The sequence below is a fragment of the Tamandua tetradactyla genome, chromosome 22 (assembly GCF_023851605.1).
Source record: "Tamandua tetradactyla isolate mTamTet1 chromosome 22, mTamTet1.pri, whole genome shotgun sequence".
Classification (NCBI taxonomy): domain Eukaryota; kingdom Metazoa; phylum Chordata; class Mammalia; order Pilosa; family Myrmecophagidae; genus Tamandua; species Tamandua tetradactyla.
The window spans coordinates 47,176,577-47,185,287 of record NC_135348.1 but is presented as its reverse complement, the minus strand read 5'-3'; the positions used below and the strand labels follow the sequence as shown (position 1 = coordinate 47,185,287).

At 44.5% G+C, this 8,711-nt stretch overlaps 1 pseudogene; it reads left to right on the top strand.

Moving 5' to 3' along the window:
• Nucleotides 1-284: 284 nt before the first annotated feature.
• On the top strand, nt 285-8,463 carry LOC143666148 (RNA polymerase II elongation factor ELL2 pseudogene; annotated as a pseudogene).
• Nucleotides 8,464-8,711: the final 248 nt, after the last annotated feature.

The window sequence follows — 8,711 nt, the reverse complement described above, 5'->3', positions numbered from 1 at the left end:
GTCTCCCAACTAGGACCATAGCTGAGTCTTTGGTAAGCTATCCACTATTCTATTGGCCAACTGCTCTGGGTGATAGGATGAAGACTAGCCAATTTCATAGGTATGAGCCCATGTTCACACACTTAGATTTCTATGAAATTAGATCCTTGTCAGAAGAATGTTGGACAGAATACGACAGTAACCCAGATGTTGTATGGAGTAATCTATGTCCATTTTGGGCTGGAAAAACCAATCCACACCAGAATACATGTGTATTCAAGTAAAGTCAAAACTGTCCCCTAACCATGAGGTTAAGGATGAGCCACCAGGTGACAGCTGAGCTGCCCCTAGTCAGGGACTCAGTGTTGGTCTCTTCCGTGGTCAGGTGACACACTCAGCAGAAGCAGTAACCTCATGGAGGGGAGTTCATGCTGCTGAGCCTGTGAATCTCTCTATACATGTGCTTAGTATGTAAACACTGGAGTGGTTGGGGGTAGAACCTGACTGGAACCCAGAGAATGCATCATTTTGCTCAGCTAACTATTAAGGACCTCCTCTGCAGTTGATTCTCTTTGATTAGAATTCAGATGGGACACAAATACCTTGCCTGTTCTTAAAGATTAATACATATGTCTCCTCTCCAGACTTCCTTACCTTCAGTCATCTAATCTATTCCTTCCAAGTCTCTGACCATCCAGCCAAACCATTAGAAACTGCCCATGGAACAGTGCGGATACATAATTTTGGCCTCAAACACGCAAACAAATTGGTACAACCAAAGGCAACCTCAAAGTTCTGTGCATTTGGAGACTTTTCTTTCCTCACTGTTCTTCAAGCCACCGCTGCTTTAACACTGCAGACACTCACTTCCATTGGCATCAGCATATCCCATCCAACCATCCGTAAATGAAGCCCAAGGTTTATTACTTCTCAGCTATGATTTCCAAAGGAACTCTCCATAAGCCACAGGTATGAAACAAAGGAAAAGTGTCACTGTGTTGAAGGAATTCGAGGCATCCAGGTGATGCTTCGAATTCCTGAACGTTTTAAACTAGCTCAAGTCTCATTCCTTACGTACCATTTCTATTTGATAATAGATTGCCATTGCTCATGCCCAAACTTATGACTTGGCGGATCACAGAGCGCCTTGTTCATGATGGGAAGTACCTGGTCACTTGCTGTCCATGGTGAGACATTAAGTCTCTGCTGAGGCCCAGTAGCAAATTTGGTGCTATTTCTCAAAAGGAGAATAGTTAATCTGTATTAGAAAGCAAAACTGTAGATTCCTGCCCTACCATCCTCCTATTGGTGCTTGCCAACCCTCTAGCATACAGTGTCCTTCCTTCCACAGGCTTTTCAAGCATCATTGGGCCTCCTGCTTCATAACACCTAACTGGAAAATTTCACTGTAACTTGGATTTGCCACAGAGCCTTCTCTTGCTCCAGTCTCCCATTCACAATTGGCCTCTGTGCTGGTTATCCATTAAGAGTTAGCATAACACACTCAAATAGATGTTGCCTCCAAAATCCAAAAAATCCCACCTAGCAAGTATGTCAGCAGAGGATGGCCACAGCGGTGAGAACAGCTGCAGAGGCCTGAGCAGCTGAGCCACAGTGGAGGCTAGAATGGAGGTTAGAATGGGACCCACCTGAAGATGGCACCCCGGAAGTCGAAAAGTATGGAGGGGGCGGTGGACCTGCGCGAAGAGCAGCGCTAAGGCTGCGTTGGCACCTGTGGCCAGACGCCATCACCATGCTGCCTGCGAAACTCACCAAGGTGCCAGGGGGCACACCAAACCTAAGAAAGGTGCAGGAATTTAATTCCTTTCAACCTTCAATTCACTTCCAAAGGCTCCAAAGTCTTGTTAAGATTCCAAAAAATGACACCTCCCCCCAATAACTCCTATTTGTCAAATGTGGGTACGAATAACCCTGAAGGCAGCTTTGACTGCATCAGAAAACATTCTCCATAGAGGCAGTCAGCCGGCCAGGGAAAAAGGAAAGGGGATACCTATAGAGTTCCCCAGGAACATTCCCCTAGATAGTATATAGGGAGCATGTTAGAACATTGGGCCAATAGTGATCAGACCAAGAGAAAAGACAAACAGAAAATAATTAAATATGGCTATATTTAGAACAAAGAAAGAATTGTGCCATCTTATGTATTCTGGCCAAAATACAGGGCAGATGAGGATTGGATTTGTGCTGAGCTCATGCTTTATGTTATTGAAAAACAGCCCTTCTCCAAAGAGAAGTCTGACTATGCCATGTGTCGGCTAAAGGGAAGGCCGACCCCTCTTTACCCTGTAAAGGTCAAAACCCCAGAGCCAGAGGTTAAATCTTTAGAAGCTAAAGCCTGGGGTCCTTTACTGAGCCTTCCCCTACCCTATGCTTCTCTGGGGGCAGGGACTGTTGGACCTCGAAGACCCAGTGGAACTAACCCACTTTCCCCCCGGGGAGCTGGAGGGGCAACCAGGGCCAACCGCTCCACCTGTTACACCAACAATTGAGGAAGGAGTTGCAACAGAGTAAGAAAGAAACACAGAATTTCCCATTTCTGGTGCCCCTGAGGAAAAAAGAGTGAGAGAACATAGACCTGATGAGTCCCTGTACTCCTTGAGAGAAATGCCTATTGGACCAGGGCAAACTGGTTATATACCTGGTCCGAACTTAAGTCTATCCTAAATATTCTCTCTATGGGGGAGGAAAGGGGAATGGTGAGGAGGTGGCTATGAAAGAATGGGAGAGGCAGCACCTGCCCACAGAAGGAGTAATGGCAGCAGAGAAAAAACTCCCCAGTGTAGATCCCAGTTGAAGTAATAATGATCAGGAAGACAGGGCACAAATGAGGGATCTTAGAGACCTCACTATACAGGGGATAAAATTGTCTGTACCCAAATCTCAGAACTTAAATCAAGTCTTTGGTGGCTTAAGAAAAAGACAGCTTAAACTACCCAGTAAATTTTTTAGCTCTTAAAAGGGACTTGAAGAAGCATATTCTGGCCTCTTTGGTTCAATAGAGCTATTTCAAAATGGTATGTGGCTATTTGATGCAGAGTCTGGGTTTCTCTATATTAAATCTCTTAACCAAATCCAGTAGTTGCAGACTCGCTACTGCTAAGAGTGAAGCAGTGGTGAATGAAACTATCTTGATGTGGGAGCATTTTCCTGTAGGAGCTTAGTCTTGGTGAAAGTGTCAGTGCAAGAATTACACATTATGGTGTCTCCTGACAGGACCTGCCAACTAGTTCTGGGCAATAATGTTGGCATTATTTGAGGTGGCAGGAAGGATGCCTGCTTTCTGATCTACTGGGGCAAGTAGTTGAGCCAAGGAGAAGTCAGATTATTAAAAGAGACATAAGGGATTCTTGGTTAAGCTGAAGACTCCATTTTGGAACCAAAAACCTTAAATAATCTCTTGAACATTGAGCCACATATTTTATGCATCTTTTCTAGCAAAAAATCTTGTTGGGTACTATATTTTTGAGGAATGAACTTAGACAAGACTCCCTCTGCTTACTTACAAAGACTGAGGAACCAGGCGAGGAAATACTCAAGGATGGACCCTGATAGTCCTATGGCCCAAGGATGTAAAGGGGTCTTGGCCTGACATTCAGAAAATATATAGGTGGATGGAGAAACCACAGGGAGAGTTACTGAGAGAGTCTCAGATCATGTTTGTGGGAAGGGAAGAGGAAAATCAGAAGCAACAAGCTGAAGTCATGTTGAGCATGGTCAACCACATAGTCAAGAAGAGATTAGAGATAAAGCAGGGAGGAAACAGGCAGAGGCGAGATAGAGAAACAGTCTGGGCCAAAGAGGTTAAAAGAGCAAGGGCGGTACAGGACTCAGCAGCGTGTTATCACTGTGGGGAACCTGGTCATTTCAAAAGAGATTGACTGAGTTTAAAGAAAGAAGATTGGGTGATACACCTGATAAATTTTGACGATTAGGGAGGTCAGAGGCTCCTCATCTCAAGAGCCCACTGGTAGCCTTTGGCAAACCTGAAGCTGGGCCCATATTAGGGAGAAATTGCATGTTTGGTAGACAGTAGGGCAGCTCAATCTTTTGTGAACCATATCCCAAAGGGGATCAAATTCTCCAGTAGCTCCTTCACAGTTTTAGGAGTGAAAGGCAAAGGATTTAAAGCCCCCACTTCAAACCTACTAATATCTGCTGGGAAGATAACCAAATTATAAACCCCCTGCTGTACACCCCAGAAGCAGGGAGTAGCTTATTGGGAAGGGACTTGATAGTACCCAGGGGACCGGCTGATGGGCACAATCCAAGACTAGTGCATAGCAAGCCAACAAGAGTGCTGCAGGATCTGTATAAAGGGAATCACTGCCGGTCGAGACTGAGAGCAATGGAAAAGGGATACATTGGAGGAAAAAATAACTTCAGAGACAGACTCTTGTGTTCCTTCCAATTTCTCCCTTGTAAATGAGAATATGTAGCCTATGACTGTCTCTCTTTTGTATGTTTGCAGCAAATAACTCGTTCTGAGCTTTACAAGTCCAGAGCCAGAGGTGAATTGTGCTCTAGGACAGACCATGCCAGTAGCTGACTTTGCAAAGGGCCTCTTCCTTAAGAATTATGTACTGGCTTTGTCCTCTTCTCTGTCATTCCTCAGGCACCTTGGCTTGCTGGCCCAGACCACACTTCTTGAATTTGCTATCCATCAATACCAACCTGGAATTTAGTTCCTCATCAAATTGTGGAAAGATTCCAAACTCCAACTAGCCTGGGAAGAACCCGATCAAGTTCTGTTGACAACTGAAATGGCCGTCTGGACGACAGAGAAAGGCTGGATTCACTACACCCAAGTGAAAGGACCAGTATCTGAACCAAACAATAAGTACCCGACAACGCAGTCTGATTCCTGGGAAGTTACTCCAACTTCAGACCCTATAAAATTACACTAAAGAGACAATAGTTGGGAGGGTAGAAGGGGTTTTTGTGTTTGGGATTTGGATTCTGTATTTTAATCTAACACAGTTAATAGTGACCCTGGTCAGAGAGTCTTACCAAGGAAGATAATAGAGGGATTTAAAGCTCAATGTAAAAATGCAAACCATTATGCTAAAGTATCATGTTCCAAATTCAGGACAAAATGAGCTCCATCAAACTGGTGGTGAATGTTTACAGTTACAAACTGCACAGTTCGATGCTTGCCAAGTAATAGAATGCAGAGATTTAACAAGTCAACAGCAATTGAGTGGGGAAAGCAAGTACTTGTGTCCAGAATCAGTAGGGAGGTGTTACAATTGACCCTCTCCTTCCCCTTCCTGGGATGATGTATGATCATGGTCAAGGGTGGACCATGAACGTGGGATTAATTTCACAGACATAGAGGCCACTAAAGGATCCTTTTATTAAGGAAGATCTGAAGTGTGACTAGTGGTGATAACCATCAAGAAGCAGATAAGCACCCAGCAGGGAGTGGCAGCAGAGATGCAGCAGGAGTTGATAGAATATGTGGGATGAGGCCAAACCTCATGAGGAGGGTTCAGGATACAGGTTCTCTCCCCAGTGCCAACAATGCTCTCTCCAGCTAACTCTTCAATAGGGCCAAAAGGCACCCAGTTTGAGGTTAGTTCCCCAATGCAGAATGACCCTAAAATTGTCAGGGGGGTCAAGGAAAAAAATTTGAAGCAAACCATAGAAAGAGAGACAGGGTATGGAGATACGAATGCCTGGGTGGAAGGGATTAAATACATAGTCGAGAGTCTAAACAAAAGCAACTGTTATGCTTACGCAACAGGCCAACCCACTGTGCTTGTTGTACCCTGTCCAGTGGGTATGGAGGAACACAAAAGGAACTCAAGTGCATGTACTTCTTTTTCCTGATGAAAATTCTAGTATGTTGTCCTCTCTTTTCCCTACAGTCATGGATTGAAAAGTCAAGGTTATGCTGGCTTCCCGCCTCAGTCCAGGAAACCCCTCTGCCTGCCTCTCTAGACAGAACGGACTCCAGGACCTTGGGTCCATGGCCTCGTGCACCCAAGCATGGGATGTGGCTGAAGATAGCACTGGCAATTTCTCCAGTTTAACCACACCCTGAGCAGATCTTTGGGGTGCTGTGGAAAGGGCATCCTCTGACCAAGACTATCTAAGAAGAGGAAGAGGACCTGTGCTCTGGTCCAACTGGCCATCCCATTCACCCTGGCATTTGAAAAGGAGCAGGAAGTTCTAACCCAAGGAAAAAGCTTAGTTGGTTCCTTCGATGATCAATTTATTTAGACAATAAAGGGGTGCCACGAAGAACCCCAGGTGAATTTAAGTCTAGGAATCAAGTAGCAGCAAGACTTGGGTCATCCTTGTTCTGGTGGGTCACCATCAACAAAAATGTGGAGTGGGTTAGTCAGCAAAGATTTACCAATGACACCAAGAACGCAGTTAAGGGAAGAGCAGAGCAGTTGGATGCCACTAGCCGAATGGAATGGGAGAACAGGATGGCCCTAGCTGAAAAGGGAGACATTTGCGTTGTGGTCGGGGTGAGCTGTTGTACATTTATCCCCGAAAATACAGCCCCAGATGGAACTATCACCAAAGCTTTACAAGGCCTAATGGCCTTATGGGAAGAATTGGTGGAAAATTCTGGCATTGATGACCCCTCACGTAATGGTCAGAAAGCTGGTTTGGGAAATGGAAAGGGGTGGTGCTGTCCATGAAAAACCATTGCCCCCTTCAAGAAGAAGATCCCTGTGATAAAGAGTGTGAAAACGCTCTCACCAAGTGTGAGGAAAGACTAAAATGTGAAAACTAAAAGAGTTCAAAAAGAAAGAGGTGGATTTGAAAGAATAGAATTAAGTTTAGCTTTCACACAAGATGGCACAGGCAGAGAAAGGGGAGAGCCTCTGATGCAAGCTTAGAATTGGTGCCAAATTCTTATATAAGTAAAAGTAAGTCTAAATAAGAAATGGCCAGGGTCGTTGAAACGTAACACATAATCAAAAGCAGGAACCTTCGGCAGGAAATTTGAATTAGTTAGACTATCCAGATAGGCTGTAACCTCTGGAATATTCAATAAGCAGAGATACAGGGGAGGGACCTGCGAGCTAGGCTGGTGTATAAAGCCTGTGCATCCCATTGTTTGGTATGCCAGCCATCATTTTTTCTGGCTGAGCACACATTCTTGCAAGATTGTGAATAAATTCTTTTCTTCTCCACAGTCAAATGAACATTTGTTCCCTTTCAGGTATGACTTTATTTCTAACAAGAGTGAATCCTTACTGGTACAAGAGCGAAACCTGAGCTGCTTGCTCAATTGCAGATCCTGTCGAGCTAAAAGACAAGAACTCCTTCAGAGCAATTCTGTGACAGGTAGTCAGCTGAACCCCAGAGCCTCTCATACGTCTTCAAGGGTTATGTTTTTAAAAAGCTTCAGAAAGATGGACAGACAGCCATTGGAATCGGTGCCCTCTAGAACAATAAATCCATCTCAAAATGCTGCTGGCACCATGCTCTAGTAGAGATGCTGAATTTTCTCTTTCTCAGAAGGCTTTTGGATTCAGATTTCATTGATCCTTTAAAGAATAAAAAAGTGTGAATACCTCACCTGACAGAGTACCACCAACACTAAGTGGTCATTTGAATTCCACCAGTGAAATGTCTGCTGCAGGTCCCCTCTCTCCTTGCAGCCACTGCCATCCCCACCCTCCCACTGCTGCTGTCCTCAGCCTGTCTTCCCTACTCCACTTCCCTAGCACTTCAGAAGGCTGGGGGCTCAAGACCTACCTGTTGGCAACTTTAGTCTAACACGTATGAGGCCAAGCAAGACAAATGCATCTCTATGAATTCTCCAGAGCCCTCACCCCTGGTTCAGTTCTACTAAAGTGTCCAAGGCCCATGGAAGAAAACATTCGCTATCTCACAGAAAGAACAAAAAGAAATCTAAAAAACACAAGGAAAGGCAGTGCGACCGTGGCTCAGTGGCTGAGTTCTCGCTTGCTATACCAGAGACTCGGGTTCGATTCTCCATGCAAAACAAACAAACAAGGAAAAGGACCAAGTAAAAAAGGATGTCATTGAGAATGTTGAGGAAAAAGAGAAAGGCCTTAAAAGAGAAAAGGAAATTGCCAAGCTATATCACTTCAGCCCAAATTCCAGTGAGGGAGTTAAAGAGAATGGTGCTGCTTTCATGGAGCCTTCTTCCACAGCTGAGCTCCAAGACGTTTAATAAACGTATAGCTATTGTCTCCTATGAACAATGCAAAAATTACCAGATGACTTCAAAGCTGAGTACAGAGCCTTGTATGCCAGGATGGAGATTTATCAAACTGGATGCACAATAAAAATGCCTTTCTCTGGACTCAAGAGAGTATCAGAATATACATGAAGTTTCACAGGAATGCCAGAGATCAAGCAGTCTAGCCCCAATTACCATGAAGGAAAACACAGACGCAAGCGTCTTCATGACAAGCTGGCTCTCTTCAAAAGACTAATTTAGGTGACTCAGACCAAGAAAAAGCAAAGTCATGACACCAGAACACTGCTGGGACCAGGAGATGTGGGTAAGCTTAAGCTTATTTATTTAAAATTCCAAATGGGTGTCTCTAAGATTCTAAAAAGATGAAACTTCGCCCGTTGAAAATTTCCATATTAGTACATTTGAGTTATTTTTCTCTCTCTTTACTCTGCCTCCTCGCATTTTTGTGTGTATGCATTGTGTGGTGGGGGTCACACTTCATTCGTTTTCCATGTGACTCCCCTGTTATTGCAGCACCTTT